The sequence below is a fragment of the Capra hircus genome, chromosome 18 (assembly GCF_001704415.2).
Source record: "Capra hircus breed San Clemente chromosome 18, ASM170441v1, whole genome shotgun sequence".
NCBI lineage: Eukaryota > Metazoa > Chordata > Mammalia > Artiodactyla > Bovidae > Capra > Capra hircus.
Genome location: NC_030825.1, coordinates 15,835,275 through 15,853,483, shown reverse-complemented (window position 1 = coordinate 15,853,483; position 18,209 = coordinate 15,835,275). Strand labels below are relative to the sequence as shown.

The following is an 18,209-nucleotide window of genomic DNA, read 5'->3' as shown; positions in this document are numbered from 1 at the left end:
AAGTACACTACTCAGTGTCAGAGGGACATGGTTGTCCCGCGTCATGGACGTGCACTCAGGAGGAGAGGGAAACAGAGACACCACCTAGTACCATCAGGAAGAGAGCTGACCTTTGCCAACACCCACAGAGGGTCTTGTCCACCTCCCCCAGGACTCTCTGGAACCTCCCTTGCAAGCTAGTGGTCTAAGTCAAATATGGCAATTCTGATGTAACTAGAATTACTTTCCACCAAAGACATCTATAATCATCATAAATTTAAGAAGGGAACTTGGATTTGAGATTATTCTTTGGATGGACCTAGAGACTATATCATGAAGCGAAGTCAGAGACAGAAAAATATGTGATACCACTTACATGTGGAATGTAAAATACGACACAAATGAACTTATTTATAAAACAGAAATAGACTCACAGACATAGAGAAACAGACTTATGGCTACCAAAGTGTTTGGGGGAAGGGTGAGATAAATTAGGAGTTTGGGATAAACATGTACACACTACTGTATAAAATACCTTGTAATAACCTACAATGAAAAAGAATCTGAAAAAGAACATGCATATATATATATATATATATATATATATATATATATAATTGAATAACCTTGCTGTACATTTGAAACTAACAAAACATTATAAATTATACTTCAATCAAAAAAAAAAAGACCATTAAAAAACATTGTTCCTTTGGGCCCCTCTCCAGCTAAGTACCAAGGGACAATTTGGGGAATTTGTTTTTCATATAAAGGCTTTACTGAATTCAGCATTAGTGAAACGGTCTGCATTGCACATCCTGGAAAAAAAGCATTGTAGTTAGTTGAATAACTGGCACTAGCCAGAGGACTGCTGTCCCAACCACTGTCCCCAGCAGAGCTCAGTTGTGTCCCCAGGGGCAGCTTTCCATGGATGGCGAGGAGCAGACAGATGTCTGTGGCTTTCTCAGAAATCCAAGGAGGGGGCTGCAGGTGGGTATCATGCCACTGACTGAATGTGGCTGCCTGAGAAAGCTTCTGGCACATCCTACTCCAGTTGCATTATCACAAGATGGTGTGTCAAGTCCTGACTATCTGACTGTGAAAATGTCAACACATTCGTGTGTGTGTTTTTTTTGGGGGAGTGGTGGTGGCTGTAATGCTGTCCAGCACACATATCCGGCATCCAATCATTTGCTGAATGAGCATGCGTCCGTCTCCCAACAGAACAAGGCCCTCGCCTTCTGCAGGTGGAAATTCATTGTGCAAGTGTAGGACAGTGTGATTAGGTAATGTCTTAGGAAGACTTATTTTTACTCTCAGTCTTCTAGTTGGATTTGTGATGAATTGATTTAAAAAAATTACATCATCATATTTCAACTCTTAACATGACATCAAAACTTGTAGGACTACAAGAAAAGTATTGGGTGGAGAGTTTTAAAAATTGGGGGGTGTTCTGATGGCCCCAAGTTCAGGGCCCACAGGAATATCTGAATCCTGCTTTCTGCCGTAGTTCCTCCTCCTCTTGAGGTTTGGGGGACAATCCAACACAAAGCTTGGAGAACGAAATGGCAACCCACTCCAGTACACTTGCCTGGAAAATCCCATGGTTGGCCACAACTGACCAGCACAGAGCTATGGTAACTGGGAAGTGAAACGTGTAATAATTTACTGTGAAATGAACCTAGGTTCCAGATTCTAATGCTGAGAATGCTAGCAAGCTGGGGTCGAGCACAGGGCTGAGGCTGGGCCAGTTGGGCCCAAACCCAGATGCCAGTTCTTAACACAGGGCCCCAGGGAAAAAGAAGAAGGGAGGTGCCAGGCTGTGGGCCTGCTCTGACCACTTTACAATGGAGGGAGGAGTTCCACTGGGCACAGCAGCCCACCAGTCTCCCAGGCTACACATGGCACAGGGTGTGGGCGGCTGGTGAGTGTGAAAAGGTGATCGGTGCCTTCACTCAGGGAAGAGCCAGGTAGGATGCATCATTTCTTCTCTGGGAGGGCAGCCGGCATCACTGGGGGAGTCACGGACTGGCCTGTGTCTGGTCAACTACGAGCTCCACTGGGTTCCAGAGACACAGACATGCTGGAACATGAGTGCCTTTGGCAGGAACCTGGTTTTGTTCGTGGCTCAGTACACAGTTCCCAGGGCAGTTCCTGGCAAACGTAGGCCTGAATAAGTGTTTGCAAGGTGAACCTAGGAGCTATGGGTGGGGGCTCTGGTGCATATACTCAGACAGCAGTATGTGAGATGGCCAAGTACAGGTGCTGCTGAGGCCAGGCCTTCTTGACTGGGCTTGGGGATGCTCTGGGCTTCTCCCAGAGCTTCTGGGCCAGAACCTTGAGGTGAGCCCAGGTAACTGCTGAAGGAAAGCAGACTTCACAGGCAAGGACTGGAGAACTGCCCTTTAGGGATCAAGGTCAGGAATTTGTAGATTCGATGTTTTGCTTGGCTGCACAATGTTTGACAAATTGTTGAACTCTTATTGAAATGTTCTCTTCTTGAAATGTTCAATCAAAATTTATTTTCCAATAAAAACTAGAAGATGTGGCAATGCTGGCTCTGGCAGGTCCCTTCCAACCCCCTAGCCCAGCAGGCGGTTGGCTCCTGACCCCTGTCCCCCCACCCTGCCACTGTCCACCTTCTCTAGGTCCCCATCACTCTTCCTGTGTCTCTTTTCTCTGGAACCACTGCGACAGCTTTCCTGCTAGCCCCCTGTCAAGTGCGCACTGTTTTGGCAATTGCTGCCTCTGAACCCTCCACTGCAGGCGCTACTTGCAGGCTGAGATCCAGCCCTGTGCCTAGAGGCCTCCAGGGCTCTGGCCACCTCTCTGCTGCTGTCCCCCTAGTATTCCATGAGGAGGCCCAAGCATCTCAGACTTAGCCGTATAAAACTAAATTCCCAGTTTTGTGACCCAGACCTATTCCTCCCCGTCTTTCCGGCCAATGTTGACTGCATCCCAGACCTGCCTCTTTCTCTCACAGCTCACAAAATCATGCCTACTGTATCTTCAAAACATATCCCAGATGCCATTGTCTCACCAGTCTGGACATCACTGCCACCTCCTCCATGCTCCCATCATCTCCAGAGTGACCCTTTCAACAGTGGGTCCCCTCACCTTCCTGAGACCCTCTGTGGTTTAGTTTTCATTCAGAGTGAAATTTCAACTCTGAATTGGGACTTTTAGCAGCCGCTTCCCTCATCTCATTTGCTCCAGATTTGCTCTGTGGTTGCTGAGGCTCCTTCCTGTGAGTCCTGGGGTGCTCCTCCCCAATCCACATGCCTTGCTTCCTTTGTGATTCAGCTCAAAGGTGATCTAATCTGAGCCCCCCACTACCCCATATTTAATACAGGCCTTAGAATTGTGCTGGTCTTCCCTTGTGACTCATAAGGTAAAGAACCTATCTGCAATGAAGGCAAACACAGGTTTGATCCCTGGGTCGGGAAGATCTCTTGGAGAAGGGCAAGGCAACCCACTCCATTATTCTTGCCTGGAGAATCCCATGGACAGAGGAGCCTGGTGGGCTACAGTCCATGGGGTTGCAAAGAGTCGGACACAACTGAGGGACTAACATTCATCTTTTCACTTTTAGAATTGTTCCAGGCACATAGTAGGCACTCAAAAGCCCTCAGTGTGCTTTGAATAAATGAGTGCTGCCCTCCAGCCACCAGACCTCTCTCTACCCAAAGGAGATGGGTTAGGACCACTCTTTGCCCAGGGTGGTCCAACAGAAATGGAATGCAGCCAGGATGTCATTTAAAATTCCCAAGTGGCTACAATTAAAAAGAAAAAAGAAGATTTAATTAATTTTAACACTATATTTTAATGCAATTGTCCCACACACTATCATTTTCACATGTAATAGGGCTTGTAGGCTGCAGTCCATGGGGTCGCTAGGAGTCGGACATGACTGAGCGACTTCACTTTCACTTTTCACTTTCATGCATTGGAGAAGGAAATGGCAACCCACTCCAGTGTTCTTGCCTGGAGAATCCCAGGGATGGGGAGCCTGATGGGCTGCTGTCTATGGGGTCACCCAGAGTTGGAGACGACTGAAGCAACTTAGCAGCAGCAGCAGGGCTTCCCCGGTGGTTCAAAGAATCTGCCTGTAATGCAGATGTGGGTTCTATCCCTAGGTTGGGAAGATCCCTTGGAGCAGGGCATGGCATGCCAACTCATTGCAGTATTCTCGCCTGGAGAATCCCATGGATTGAGGAGCCTGGTGGGCTACAGTCCATAGGGTTGCAAAGGGTGAATGACTAAGCACACACACCACTTGTAAAAAATACAAAGATTTACTTTTTCACATTTTACATTCTTTTCTTCACACCACACCTTCGAAACCTGATATTTTATATTCACAGCACATGTCAACCTGGACTTGCCACATTTCTAGTGCTTGTCACATGTGGCTAGAAGCCACCTGACTGGGTGTTCTCCACATCTTACTCCTACTTCTTCTTCAGCCTTCTGGCAGCACCTTAAGTGTCAAGCCACTGCTCAGACTAGACCTGATTTTCACTCAGTATTCCTTCATAACTCCCTATACTTCTCTTTCAAAGCACTTATCACAGCCTGTAATTAGGTACTTGTATTCAACGAACGTGTGTCTTCCCTCCATGGTGAGAAGTCATTTGCTGGTAGACAGAGCCGCTGTTACAGTTCGCTTCCAGTGCCTGATTTAGTGCCTGGCCGGTAACAGACACTCAGTAAACATTTGTGAATTAATGTGTTCAGAGGTTTCATTCTTTCCTTTTCTCTGCACTTCTTTTCGCTACTGTATATTTTTATCCATATCTTCTGTGGAACTTCACTATGTTTTTGCTTTAGTATATTCTCAGATTACTTCTAGGCAAACTGCCTCCTTATTCATATTTCCTAATTTTAATCCCCTATTTGGTTGAAGTCACTGTTTTTCTCTTTGGCCCCGCCGCGCGGCTTGAAGGATCTTCGTTCCCTTTAAAAGAGCAGATCTGAGAGACGACTCGGTCGGTGGACGGTGGTCAAGCGTCCCTGCGCCAGCGGCAGGTGCAACAAGAGCAGAATGGTTTGGATGTGAGCTGACACGGCACCAACCACCCCCAACCGGCCCTGAACTCGCGGGCGCGCCTCCCTACTAGCGCGCGGCCCGCGACACCGCGCCTTCTAGCGCCTTCCGCCCAGACCCGCTCCTGACCGTTCCCTTCGCCGCTTCCGGCACTTGGAAAGGCCAATCGTCATATTCGAGGCCAAAAGACCCGCCCCCTGTGGGAAACTCGTAGCCAATCCAGCTTCTCGCTCCCTCGGCGATTTGTGCGTCTGAACGCAAGACCTTGTCCAATCCGACCCCGGACGTTCTTCTGGTCCCGCCCCAGCCCGTCCTAGAAACTGTCAATCTCTCCTTCTCCCTTGGCCCCATGCGCACTTCCTCTCCGACGCCGTGACGTAAGCAGCCCTGTGCCCGAACTCGGTGGACCAATGGTGGTGGCGGATACGGCGGGCCAATGGGAGGTAACGTCTCATGCTGCCGGCGCCGCCGCAGCCGCCGCCGGGTCCCGGAGCCAGAGGCCGCCCGAGCCGGAGCGCGATGGAGCGAGGGCCCCAAGCGGGGAGGCGCCGCCGAGCGCGCGGCCCGACGCCCCCTCAGTGAGAGCCAGACTGCCGCGGCGCCGCCCGAGGGCGGGCTCGTCTCCGCCCGCCTCGCCGGCGCTCGGAGCCCGCGCCGCCTTCCCGCTCGGGCCGCGGGCCGGTGACGGGCCGGGGCTGCATGGCCTCGCCCGCGCGCCGCCGCTGAGCCGCGGGCCAGAGCCGGAGTCGGAGCCGGAGCCGGTGAGAGCCGCGGCCGCGCGGGGCTCGGGGCGGGCGTGGGGCGGCCTCGCGGCCTGCAGGCCTTGCGCGCCGGGCGGAGCAGCGCGGCGGGCTCCTGCGGGCCTGGGGTCCAGGGTCCGGGGCAGTGGTGACGGCGCTCTTGGGTCTCCGGGCGGACTTGTGGGGGGATTCAGGTGGGCCTGTGGGGGGCAGCCGGGCGGGTCGACGGTGGTCTTCGGGCGGACTTGGGGGCTGGGGGCCCCGAGGGGCTCCAGGCTGACCTGAGGGGCAGGCGAGGGCTAGGGTGGGCTCGGGGTTGGCCTGGAGGGCCCAGAGGGCCGATGAGGGGCTCTTGGCGGGCCTGGAGCCTTGGTAGGGGGGTCTACAGGAGTCCCGGGCAGCATTGAGGGGCAGAGGATGGACTGTGGGCGGGCAGGGGCCGACGGGGGTCTTCAGGGGTTCTGAGGAGCCGACAGGGGTTCGGGGCAGGCCTGCGGGGGGGCCGTAGGCTGCTGAGGGTGGGCTCTGGGTGAGCCTGCGAAGCCCGAGGGGCCGACGGGGCGCTTCGGCTGGGCCTGGGGACCTGGGGGTCCCGGGGCAGCGCGAGAGGCAGATGGGGGGCGGTTGGGCGTTCCAGGCGGGCCTGGGGGGCCCAGGCAACCTTGAAAGGCCGGCCCGGAGCTGCGGAGGGCCCCGGGCACCTAGAGAGCGGGGCGCCGACCTCTGACCCGCGGGAGGGGCGCATTCGCGGTGTGGGCTGTAGTTGTTATTCCCAGCGTCCCTATTATTATCGCTGTTTTGAAATGGGAGCAGGCGGCTTCGGGCTCCAAGCCGGAGGGGGCGGGAGAGCCGGGGCCCTGGAGGGAGAGGGGGCGCTGGGGCCGCGGGAGGCGCGTGGGCCCGCGGAGGGGCAGGAATGCGGGGCAGCGGCGCGGGGGTGTTTCGGGGGGAGGGTAGGCGGGACTGGCGGCGGGTGGGAGGGAAGCGGCGGCGGCGGCTGCACTAGCAGCAGCCCTTGGCCTCAAGGAACAATGTGAGACGTTGCCTGAAATGTTAATTTCCGTTCCTCATTTCATCATCCCCTGGCAGGGCGGTAGCTGTGAGTGTGTGTGTGTGTGTGTGTGTGTATGTGTATGTGTATGTGTGAGGGTGTATGTAGGGTTGGCCCTGCCACATGGTTTCAGTCCCCTCTCAAAGAGGGATTGTGTTGAGTCTTGTATCTCTGGCGTTTGCGGGGAGTCTTAATTTTTCTTGGGGGCTGCTCTTTTCCCGGTGTCCTGTCAAGCTTTTCTGCTTCTGTTGTTTCCTGTCCCAACTTCCGAAGAGTTTTGGAAGAGGCTTTTGGAAGATTAAGCTGGCCTAAGAGGGCTCCGTGCTCTCAGAACCATTTTCTTTCTAGCAGTTCAGATGGAGCAGGCTTAGGTTTCATGGTTTCTATAGGCTTTGAGAAGCTTTATATTCGTTTGCAAGAATTTCTCCATAGTCACATTTCAGACTTTCTTATATGGTGAGAGGGTCTTCTGAAGTGACTTGCGCAATATCCTTCACATTCCTTCTCCACTGAGGAGTGAGAGTGTATGCCGTTGTTAAATTGCAAAACTTAGACTATTCTGATCCTTTGGTGGTGGTGGGGGGGTGGTGATGAAATGCTGTTAGCCAAAAGATGTAAGATGATTCTGCTTGTGGAAAAAGTGCCATTGAAACAGTTACTATTTTTGGTTCCTGCAGACCCAGTCAATGGCATAACTTGGATAGTTCTAAATCAGAGACCCTGAGACTGCATTTGCTCTCTGTAGGACCCTGATTGCTCTTCCTCAGTGTTGCCATCCTGGAGGACCTGAGTTCTGTTTGTGTCTTTTGAGGATGATTGCACAAGTACTCTGGTATTACTTTGAAACTGTCGTTAGAGAAGGAAAAGGGAACACATCTTGCTCAACCTAGATTGTGACCCTTGGTCCCCCGCCCTCCATTCAGCTGTTGTCCGCCCTCTGTGGTGTCACGCTCAGGAGCAGGCTCGCCTTTGATAGGCTGGCTCTCTGGACAGAGGAAACAAAGACCAAGTTGCTGTGACATTTTCCTCTGTTCTTTGTGCGTGCCTCCTGAGTTAGTTAAAAAGCTGCCCAAAGATAGTGCCAAATTTGACCCAGATTTGGAACTTGGAAAAGGTCTTTTTCTTCTAAGTTTTGTGGTTTTTTTTTTTTTGGTGAGAAAATGTGCATAACAAGATTTACCAGAAGTTTGTTTTTAAAGGTGTCACATAACTGTGAATTTCTCCTTTGCAGTTGTACCTCTGGGTTGCTACTGTTGGATGTTTTTCTCTGGGTGTGCTGCGGGCCCGGCCGTGATAATCGCACCGCGCAGCAGGCCTTTCATCTCTCCAAACCAGATGGGCTGCTTGGGACCAGTGGCTGTCATCTCAGCTTTAATTACAGTGTTGATACAGTGACAAGTAGAACTTTCTGCACATAGAGTTAAAGAAACTATGCTATTTGTATTGAAGAGTATTTGTCAAGATGCTTTGTGATCCTTGAGTTTTTAAGTACATTTGACATAGTAAGGTTCCATTTCATCCAGTATGAGAGAGGAGTTACTTTGCATAGGGTGGCACTGAGCCCATCATCAATTAAATAACATAATTAGAGAGCCAGTAAATGCCGGTTCAGGGCATGATCGTCATTTGTTGCCAAAATAAGTGTTTTGATCTGTCCATTATCCTGTGGAAGTCCCTTCATGTCTCAAATGAAAGTGTAATGGATGAACTTCCTTTAATAGCAAGACACTCTCGAGTTGATAGGTGAGACTGAAGCTGCACTGCTTGTCTGGCCGTGCACCGGGTCAGTTCACTATTGTTGTTCAGTCAGTGCTCTGTGGGGATCGAGCTCAGCCGTTTGGTAAACTGAACGCAAAAAAATAAGTGAATGCAAATAACTGAAAGTTAAACTGTCTTGAAATGTTTTCATATGTGTTCTCTTAATTTGAATTTCAAATGGAATTTCTTTGCAGTTCAACTTTTCCAGTTTTATCTTAAAGCTATACAGAAAAAAAAAAAAAAAAAAAAGAGGTCAATCCCCGGCACCTGGAATGCAGGCAGTTAGAAAGCCTTTTTAAAAAGGCTTAGGAAAGGATCCACCTTAACACCTACTTTGTTAATTCTGATAGAGATGTTTCTATTCCAAGTGGTTATGTTGTTGTTGTTTGATGGATGTTATTCTTGATATCTTTTAAGCCAGAGTCAGGCTCAGCTGTGTACAAAAATGTATGTTTTTGTTAGCATTCTTCTGTGCTTTTCTTAACTTCCATTCTTCCCTCTCCATATTTAAAATTTTCTTCAAATTCAGCTTTGGACCAAATAGTTTTTTTTTTTTTTTCATATGACTGTGCTGGGTCTTCATTGCTATGTGGACTTTTTCTCTAGTTGCAGTTCGAGAACTTCCCATCTCATGGGGTTCTCTTGTTGTGGAGCACTGACGTTAGGTGCCCAGGCTTCAGCAGTTGCGGTGTGTGGGCTCAGCAGTTGTGGTGCAGGAGCTTAGTTGCTCCTTGGCTTTTGGGCTCCCTCTGGACCGAGGATGACATGTCTCCTGCATTGGCAGGCCGATTTTTTACCCCTGAGCCACCAGGGAAGCCCAAATAGTGTTTTATTTATTTAGTGTTTTATGTATATGCTAGAACTACAAGCATTTTTAAGAAAAGTGTCCCAAATGATTATTAATCAGTCTAACCCTGCTTGTGTGACACCCCCCCCCCCGCCCCCGCCCACACACACACTTCACTCAGGTCTTTTCAAACCTGATGCTTTGGCTACACTGGCCTTTCATTTCCTAGGGGGCCTCTGCCTGGACCAGGGTCTTGCTGAGTATCCTTTATTGTCTCCCTTGCAAGTCTTCCCTACTTGCCCCCACCCCAAAACCTCTAAGATAACCCCTGCTCAGCCTTTGGGTCTTAGTTAAATATGCTTCCTCATAGAGTCTTCTTATAAGCCCACCTTGTAAGCCATGTAGAACTTGACACAGTTGATCAGATGTAATTGGTTTGTATGCGCCCTGTGATAGCAGGGCTGTAAGCTTAATAAAAGTAGGCATGTTCTCTTTGTCATCCGAGTTACAGGCTAGAAATGACCATAGTCATAGAATTGGCTCAAGAAGTATTTGTTGAATTGTTCAGAGACTGTGTATGGAAGTATTTGAGTAATTTTGAAAGGACAAACTTAGGATTATGAACATTTATTTGACTAGAAATTATGCTATGTACATTTTAGCTGTTTTCCCATTTGTTATCATTACAAGTTTACCTTTACAATTTAGAGGAAGGTGTGAGGCATGGCTTTTACAGTTGGCACAAAACAAGAGACAAAAGAAAATGTCCGTAATTGAGGCGGGTTCTCTTTGTGGAAGAAGAAGAAAGTTCTCTGTGAAAGCAGTTTTGGTAGGACTGCTATGTTGGGGCCACAGTCAGGCTGGCCAGGTGTCCTCTGCTGCTGGTGCTGCTCATGTGTCGTGTCAACAGTGGTTTAGTGTCATAGTCGAGTCCCTTGGAAGGTTTAGCATTTTTTGATTTAGTTTTTAACTTCCTGAGCAGTTGTAATAAAAAAGGCCAAAGCAATATAAATTCTCCAGAATGGAGGCAGCCCTCTTTACGTTTATCCCTTATCTCCCTGCTCAGTTTTGGTATTTTAATGAAGGAAAAAAAAAAATCTCTTTGGGGAGAAACTCACGAAAATAAGGTTGTATGTGGTTTATGTTTTCTAAAGTTTAAAAAATGGATCTGTTATGTACTTGGGAAAAGGTTGTTATTGAAAACCCTTGTTACTGAAAACCCTAATTGTGGACATAATTTGGGTGATAAAGATTTGAGTTCTTGGTTTAGATAACAGTAGGTTTAGGTTTGTGTGGTTTTAACATTTTAGGTGAGGGGGATTGGTTGTTTTTGAAACTAAAGACATCATTCTAGAACTTGAGAAAACCATCGGTTCCAACTATGATCCTTTGAGTAAACAGTTAAGGGGGTTTTCAGTGTAAAGAAGTCTGGTTTATTAATATAGCTCAGATATTTCAAGGGCTGAAATGACTGAAAATCCTGTTGCAGGGTACAGCTTCTGGGAAGCCCACCCCAACCAGGATCGAGGTGAGCGGTGCAGTCTGAGTTACAGAGTGCTTGCTGGCTGGGCGAAACCCGCATGTCCAGTCCTGCCCTTGGCATCTGTGCAGTGAATTATTTATTATCCTGAAAATCTGTAGGTGTTCTTTTTCCACTTGTAAAGAAACCAGTGTGCACCTCATCATGACATAATGTTGGCCTTTTCTCAACTAAAAACATTTTTGATCACTTAGATTGAAAAAGAAGTGTTTTTTTGGTCAAGGTTAACTAAAATTCATAAAATCCTTCCTTCTCCAGCCACTTGTTCAACTAAAAAAGGTGACCTGTAAGAAGGGCTGGGATTGAAATTTAATTTGTAAATGCCTAATAACTTTCTGATATCAGAGATTATTTTTCATCTAAAATACAGCAAGTAGATTGTTCTCAGCTCGTCAGTAGAGAGTGTCCCATCCTCTTCCCCTTCCAGTGGTTGTCTTCAGACCCAGAGTGCGAATGTGCTGGAATAATGAACGTTTCTAAATAATGAGAGCATTGCGGGAAGGTGCTTGGTTCATAAAGTTTGGGCTAAAGTTACAGTGTTTTTGTGTTTTTCTTTTTTACTTCATTCATATCCAGCAAAGTAAAACTTTCATTTAATTCAGGGTGAAAATGTAGACTTGAAGATATTATGGCTATATTGTGTAAACTTACCTAAAACAGAGAGCATGAGAAATGCAGTGGAGAACCTTATTACTCTTAAGAAATTAAGCCTTGCTAGTGTGCTTCTAAATGCGGTTTTACATCCTGTAAAACAGGAAGTAAGAATAAAACTCAACAAAACCCCAAGACACCACTCTTGAAGGAATTAACTAAAAAAAAAAAAAAAAAAAAAATTACTAAAACGCCTGACTAATTAAAGGATGTGCAGAGCATTTTATAAGAAGTCTTTGGATGCTTACAGAGGAGAATGGCCAGCCTTAGGGGTTGAAAACTTAACCCTCAAGGTGATTATGTTTTCAAAGAATTTCTAGACTTTGTGAATTCTTTCTTTGCCAGAGTTGTATGATTGGCTTCTAATATATTTAACTCTAGCTTACCTACATAGAGGTTTCCATTATCTTGAGAAGAGTCCATCTAGAATTTGAAGTTTTTGAGTTTGGAGGTTAATATATGAAATATGCTTAAACTCAGAATGTTTTCTTATGGGGAAAAATTTCCCCTAATACTTGGGAAGGGTGATCTTTGAAGTGTCTTATCATTTAGTGTGAAACTTAGAAAGGTAACATGTGCTTTCACTCATATCCTGAGTGATTTCAGCAGCTATGACCTTAATGAGGTACGTGTGAACTTTGTTTTTCTTTGGTAAAGTGATTAGATCTGATTCTGCTGAATCTGGGTTCTCATCAGATGACTGACTTTTTAAAGAGTATGTTTAAGCAATAACTAATCTTTAAAAAAAAGTTATTTAATGGCACAGTGAAATTTTAGAAAGTTGGGGAGAAAATCTCTTATAATTTAACCCATAGCATCTCCTTTTCCTTGATGTTTTTCTTCTAAGCCTCCCAAGTCTGTTGGCTGGAGGGAGGTGGGACCCGGAAGGGAGGTGAGGGGCGGGGGTTGACTCAGGCGGCTGTGAAGGGTGGAGGAAACATGGTCTAAGGGTTTGGAGAAGCCCTTGTGAGTTTTCCGTTTCAGTGCTGTCACTGCTTATTTTCTGTGACTGTAACAAATGACCAGGGCTGGTTCCTTCTGCCAGTTCCAGGGAGACTTCATTTCCTTGCCTCTTCATCTTTTGGAGGCTCTTCACATGGGCCCTTCCTCCATCTTTAAAGCTGGCAACCTTGCATCTCTCTGACCTTAGTCCAAAGTCACGTCCTCCTTTGACTCTTCTGCCTCCGTCTTTGACTTTTAAAGACCCCTGTGATTATGCTGGGCTCACCAGAATCATCCATGGTGGTCAGTCCCCTGTCTACTGATTACTAGCCTGAGTTGTCTAGAGGTGCCAGGGATCAGGGTGTGGACCTCTTTGGGGGAGTCACTCTGCTGACCACACTAGGCTTGGCGTCCTTAGATGCTGACCTTACAGGTGAGGTTGGGTCAGGTCAGTGTGCAGTAGGCTCTGGCACTTGGCCTTGGTTCACCGGAGCTCTCTTGATTCCTGGAAGACACAGTACCATTGGTCAGCTAGTGTAGTTTGGGATTGACAGGGTATGGTGGAAATGCACATTCTGTATAAAGTACTGTTTTATTTTAAAGTTTTATTTAAACATTTTAATTTCATTAAAAAAATTAAATGACATATTATTTTTTTGGCTGCGTCACTTGGCATGCAGTATTTTAGTTTCCTGACCAGGGATCCAATGTGTGCCCCCTTGCAGTGAAAGTGGTCTTAACCACTGGACTGTTGGGAAGTCTCAAGGTTTTGTTTTAAATAAACTTTCTTTTTTGGAATAATTTTAGATATACAGAAAAATTGCAAAAATAATAGTTCCATTATATTCTTTATCCAGGTCCTCTATTATTAATATCTTACATAGCAACATTAAGGTTGGCAAAGCTAAGAAATTAGCATTGATACGTTATGCTGTTAATTCAACCCCTGATGCATTTAGATTTCACTCACTTCCCACTAATGTCCTTTTCCTTCTCCAGGATCCCACATGGCGTTTAGTTGCAGGTCTCCTTAGTCTCCTCCTGTCTGGAACAGGTTTCCAGGCTTTCCTTGTTTTTCATGACCTTGGCAGTTGTGAAGAGTACAATCTTTGTTTTTTCTGTCGTCGTAACCATTCACCCATTTGGCACTGTGTAAAGCCACTGTGTATCGGCAGTTGTGTAGCTGACTTCTGGTTTTTCTGAATGTGGCCTGCTGTGTATTGGGAGGATAGTTGGGAACTGGGGTGAGTACACGTCTTAGGGAGGGGCCTCTGAGACTGGACAGACAGCTTTCCCCACGTTCCACTGATGTGGTCAGGTGTTCATTGGTTGCTCACTGTGTGCAGAACTGCGTGGTGGATGCAGGGAGAGGAAGGAGGATGTGGGGCCGGAGCTGCCCGCAGAGGCCAGGGCACTGTGAGCTCTGGAGGTGTGCTGGAGGAAGCCCTCTGGTGCGCAGAGCAGGGGCAGTAGCAGAGTCAGAAGGCTCTGGACAAAGGTGGGCAGAACGGGTGGTAACGTGAGGATGGCCCGGAGCCCAGGCAGGAGCCAGTAGTGGCTGAAGCCAGGAAAGCAGAGCGCGGTCTGAGCGTGTGTTCTGGGGACGAGGGCCCTGCTGATGGGGATGGGGAGGCGGAGAGCACACGTGGAGTGGGTGGTGTCAGAGAGGCTAGAGGAATGCCAGTGCATGGTGGGCAGAAGGCTTGGCGGTGAGCGCCCTGCGCCTGTATCTGGGGCTGGGAGAAGGCAGCATCTAGGGCTCAGGTGGAGGGAGAGTGGCCAGGTGGCCACTGCTCATGAGAGGCCCTGCCTCATCTTCTGGCTGTTCTTGTCCCCCAGCTGTCCTTTGCTTTGGGATGAATATCAGGTTTAAGAAGGTCTCAGTGGAAGAGACACTGTTAGGGAAAGTGGGAACACCATTTTATGGGGAAAAGTATGTGATGATGATCAGGAAGAGCTAGATGACGGGGTTGAGATTTTGCTGTAGGAATGATGCCTGAGTTCACATACATGGGAGAGATAATGTCCTGGGAAAGTGACTGAGGAATGAAGTGTGTCTGCTGGATCCTGGCTGGAGGCCGCTCAGGGGACAGGGAGGGCCTCCCATCATAAAGCAGTCCTCAGAGTGTCCAGGGAATCTTGAAAGTGGGCTGTGTGGGCAGGATAGTGTTTCCTGACAAGTGTTGATGTACATACTTGAGGGCCGATTGAGAGGGATGACCAGTTTTAGGGAAGGTGCCCTGCCTGTGGAGCTGTGACAGACCCAGGTGCCCCGTCTCTGGTGCTTGCCCCACTGCAGGGAGGAGTGGGCCATTCCCCAGGAGCCTGCGATTGGCTTGAACACCTCTTTTGGACCCACCTCTGGGTCCAAGTGGTAGGAGCTGGAGAAGCAGCCTACGGTGGAGGTGGTGGATGTATCCAGAGGAGAAGGACCGCCCTATCTTAGGCTTCTCCTGGATGCTGTCTGCTTTGTGTCTCTCATAGTTCTGCGCACATGTTATGCACATAGGATTAGATGCTTAGCCAGTGTTTGCCCAGGAGATCGATGTTAAAAGGCTCTCGGCTGAGAAAGGAGTGGCACCTGGCAGGAGAGCCTCAGTGTCTGCTTGGAGCTCGTGTGCTTTGAGGCTGCGTGGGGGCCTGCTTGCGTGAGTAGGCGCGGTTGGTTGGCTTCACGCCATCAGAACAGAGCCTCTGCCCTGCTCTGTCACAGCACGCTGGTCATGTGCCGTGTCACACGGACTTCGTCCTTTGGTCTGGCCATGGGCGGGGCAGCAGTGACACTCAGGGCGTCTGGCTGCTGGCCTTCAGCGGGGGATGGCCTCTGTAGGCTGTACTGTTTCTGGCAGGGCCCTGAATTGCTCGCAGTCTCATCGCGGTTGCAGAAGTGGACGTTTTGGGCCGCTCAGCTGCGAGGTGCTTGGCTTTGTGTTCATTCTCACTCACGCTCTCCCTGCTCTGCCAGGTCCCCATGTCACCAGCCCTCCATGACAGTGGAACATCTCACCTCTGCGGGCTGACAGCTGCTGCTCACTGGAGGGAGAGAGCTCGTCTTCACCGTTGCTTCTGAACTAACTGCAGTGATGACGGCTGCGCAGCCGCACAGGAGTGGGGCTAGGCTGGGCAGGGGCTCAGGCAGCTGGTGCCCTCTGGCCTTTTCTCGCCCTCCCCGAGGCAGGCTTGGCACTATTTCTTTGTTTATCCAGGGCTGCTTTTGAGGATTGGGCTTTCAGCGAAGAGGGTTCTGTAAAAATAACTTAAAAAAAAACCAAAAACGCAGACAGGAAAGGAATATCCTGTGATTTTTAAGATGTAAATGTCCTTGGAGACTCGAGGCCACACAAGCTGTTGCAGCCTTGGTGTCACTGCAGCTGCACACCATGCTAGTGACTTGCTCTACTGACACCTGTAAGTTGGTATTTGTTAAACCTCATTTATAAAAGCTCCTAAATGGGCAAAGGCTACTTGGTTTCCAAGTGTTTGCAAGTGGGTTAAAGTCCATGTCTGGGCTGTTGGTTTTAAGCTAAGGAAGCAGTCTGTGCTCCCCCCCAACCCCATCCACAGACTCTGTTCTTACTGAGCTACTTGCAGGCTGAAGTCCTCACAGCAGCAAATACCAGCTGCAGGGGTGCCAGGTGTCTGTGCTAAGGGGCCAAGCTTCGCGAGCTTGGAAATGGCAGCTTCTGTCCTCTCAGTGGAGGCTGGAAGTGGGTTGTGGGCTTCTAAAGGAGGCAAAGAGATTTGTAGCAAACAAGTTGATGTTGACGAGTTTATTTCCTGTGTGGCCTGGCATCTGGGTGTTCACAGGGCAGTGACCTGAGAGCTGGCTAGGACCCATGTCCTTACCGAAAGCTAAGGTGCCTTCTAAACTTCTCATGTAGATGACTGTTGATAGTGGCTACATTCCCTAAACTAGCTTTACTGCTGAAAATACCACTAGTCACCTGTAAGATTTAGAGCTGAGTCACACAGATGAGACTCTGCTCGCGAGACATTTCCCCCTTGAATTAAATGAATTTTCAATTTGACTTGGAAACCTAGCCTGCAGTTCAGAGAAGTAAGCCCTCATTGTTAATAGTTGATGTTGTCTAGTGAGTGGATTCTCCAGGTATTGTCCCTGCATCAGAGGGGAGAAAAGGTTGTCCTGGCCCTTGTAGGGAGGGCACACCAGATTCCTTGCCCAAAGGCCCCCTGTGCTGTGTGGGCGAGGTGGTGCTGGCTGGCTTCATCCCCAGGGGCCTATTTTGCAAATGTTACAGACTGATTAAGTAATGAAAACTACTCTTTGGGGTTGTAAAATGTAAAAGTCAAGTTAATTCTAGATGTTAGCAAATTTATGTTAATAATTTTGTTTAATTTAAAAAGAAAACTATTACCAAAGTGGAAAGAAAATGTATGGAATTGGGAGAAAATACTTGTAAACCATGTATTTGATAGGGAGTTAATATCCAAAATTATAGAAAGAGCTCATACAACTCAATAGCAAAAAACCAAATAATGCAATTTAAAAAATGGTCAAGGGACTTGAGTAAAGATTGTCCCAAAGAAGGTTTATGAACGACCAACAGGTACATGGAAGATGCTCAGCATCATGAATCATCAGGGAAGTGCAGATCAGAATAACAGTGAGCTGTGACCTCACACCTGTCAGAGTGGGCTGTTATCAACAAGACAGCTAGCAAGAGTGGTGGGGACGGAGACTGGCACAGCCGTGGAAACAGCGGCGGCTCCTCACAACATGCAAACTGGATCGTTGCGTGAGCCGCAGCCCACACCTGAGTGCTCACCCGGAGAGAGCGGGGCGCCGCGGTGGGAAGACAGGCTCCGCCACGGCCACTGAAGCAGTGCTGCCGAGAGCTAAGAGAGAGCCGAAGAGATAGACCAGTAAGGGGGGTGCAGCGCAGATACCCAGTGGACTACCACTCAGCCATAAAAATGAGGCGAGCCTGCCGTCTGCAGCAACACGGAGGGGCCTTGAGGGTATTATGTAAGTGAGATCAGTCAGAGAAAGACAAACGCCCTTAAGTGTGGAGTCTAAAACAAAACAGAACACTGAAGTCATAGGAAAGAGGCAGAAGGAGGGGAGAGGGGAACTCGAGGAAGGTGGTCAAGAGGTACAAACCCAGCTGTAAGACAGCTGAGTTCTGGGTGTGGTGTGCCACATCCAGGAGAGGAAGGCCTGAGAGTCTTCAGGGAAAGGAGAGGGTATTTTCCTTTTCTTTTGTTTGTTTGTGTCTAATGAGAAGATTGACATCAGCTGAACCTGGTGTAATCATTTCAGTGTCTGTTAATCAGACCATCATGCTGTACACCTTCAATTTATATAGTAATCTAAGTTACTTTTCAGTAAAATGAAAAAAATACCAAAGTTGACTCTAAGATCTAGTTGTGGGAATGCAGAGGGCGAGCCTGCCCACTGCCCGCCTGGGGACCGCTCTGCGCCTGTCCTTGTTAGTATATCTGTACCTGCATTTGCTTAAAAAGATAACAAGGTAAACACAGTTTATAAGTTGAGGTTATGCAGAAGCAAGTATTAAGTGCTGATGAATCTAGGAAGTCGGCTGCTTTAAATAGCCTTCAGTTTCATTAAAAGTCTCTTTGAGTACCAGGATATTTTTTATATCGGGTCATATTTGTTTTATGCAGGAACAAACCTGCCTTCTAGTGACCCTACACTTTCCCGAGGTCAGTTATCTGACACTGAAACCCTTAAGGAC

At 48.3% G+C, this 18,209-nt stretch overlaps 1 protein-coding gene across 4 annotated transcripts in view; it reads left to right on the top strand.

Annotated features, from left to right (window-relative positions):
- ANKRD11 (ankyrin repeat domain 11) overlaps positions 5,514-18,209 on the top strand; it is a 117,845-nt gene continuing 105,149 nt past the window's right edge. For 3 of the 4 annotated variants that reach the window (XM_018061886.1, XM_018061883.1, XM_018061884.1), the window contains exon 1: positions 5,515-5,784. The gene's annotated coding sequence lies outside the window, so the exon portion shown is untranslated. Of the gene's footprint in view, positions 5,785-18,209 lie in introns of all 4 variants that reach the window. The other variant, XM_018061885.1, reaches the window with a different exon arrangement.